The sequence below is a fragment of the Cetorhinus maximus genome, unplaced genomic scaffold (genome assembly GCF_964194155.1).
Source record: "Cetorhinus maximus unplaced genomic scaffold, sCetMax3.hap1.1 HAP1_SCAFFOLD_3208, whole genome shotgun sequence".
Lineage (NCBI taxonomy): Eukaryota > Metazoa > Chordata > Chondrichthyes > Lamniformes > Cetorhinidae > Cetorhinus > Cetorhinus maximus.
In genome coordinates, this window is record NW_027599129.1 from 27,182 (window position 1) to 28,614 (window position 1,433).

The following is a 1,433-nucleotide window of genomic DNA, read 5'->3' on the forward strand; positions in this document are numbered from 1 at the left end:
GAGGTGAAGGGGGTGAGTGAAGTGTATGGGGGAGGGGAAGGGGGTGAGTGAAGGGGATGGGGGAGGAGAAGGGGGTGAGTAAAGGGGATTGGGGAGGGGAAGGGGGTGAGTGAAGGTGATGGGGGAGGGGAAGGGGGTGAGTGAAGGGGATGGGGGAGGGTAAACGAGTGAATGAAGGGAATGGGGGAGGGGAGCGTGTTGAGTGAAGGGGATGGGGGCGGGGAAGGGGGTGAGTGAAGGGTATGGGGGAGGGGAAGGGGGTGTGTGCAGGGGATGGGGGAGGGGAACGTGGTGAATGAAGGGGATGGGGGAGGGGAAGGGGTCAAGTGAAGGGGATGGGGGAGGGGAAGGGGCTGAGTGAAGGGTTGGGTTAGGGGAAGTAGGTGTGTGAAGGGGATGGGGGAGGGGAAGGGGTTGAGTGAAGGGGATGTGGGAGGGGAAGGGGTTGAGTGAAGGCGATCGGGGAGGGGAAGTGGGTGAGTGTAGGGAATGGGGGCGGGGAAGGGTTCAATGAAGGGGATGGGGGAGGGGATGTGGGTGAGTGAAGGGGATGGGGGAGGACAAGGGTGTGAGTAAAGTGGATTGGGGAGGGGAAGGGGGTGAGTGAAGGGTATGGGGGAGGGGACGAGGGTCTGTGAAGGGGATGAGGGTGGGTAAGGGAGTGAATGAAGGGAATGGGTGAGGGGAACGTGTTGAGTGAAGGGGATGGGGGCGGGGAAGGGGGTGAGTGAAGGGGATGGGGGAGGGGAAGGGGCTGAGTGTAGGGGACGGGGGAGGGGAAGGGGGTGAGTGAAGGTGATGGTGGAGGGGAAGGGGGTGAGTGAGGGGGAATGGGGTGGGTAAGGGGGTTAGCAAGGGGAGTGGAAGGGGTGGGGAAGGGGAGGGGAAGGCATGTGGGGAAGAGGGTGGGAAAGGTCTGGTGAAGGAGGGGGATAGGGGAGGGGGAGGGGGAGCTGGAGGGGGGTAGGGAGGGTGAGGAGGGGGGCTTGGGGAGGGGGAGGACTTGCGGTAACTGAAGAGGGAGGGGGAGGGGAAGGGGGTGAGTGAAGGGGATCGGGGAGGGGATGGGGGTGAGTGAAGTTGAAGGGGAAGGGGAAGGGGATGGGCGAGGGAATGGGGGTGAGTGAAGGGGATGGGGGAGTGGAAGGGGGTGAGTGAAGGGGATCGGGAGGGGAAGGGGTGAGTGAAGGGGATGGGGGAGTGGAAGGGGGTGAGTGAAGGGGGTGGGGGAGGAGAAGGGGGTGAGTGAAGCGGATGGGGGAGGGAAGGGTTTGAGTGAAGGGTTTGGGGAGGGGAAGGGGATGGGGGAGGGGAAGGGGGTGAGTGAAGGGGATGGGGAGGGGAAGTGGGTGAGAGAAGGGGATGGGGGAGGGGAAGGGGGTGAGTTTAGGGGATGGGGGAGGGGAAGGGTGTGAGTGAAAGGGATGGGGGAG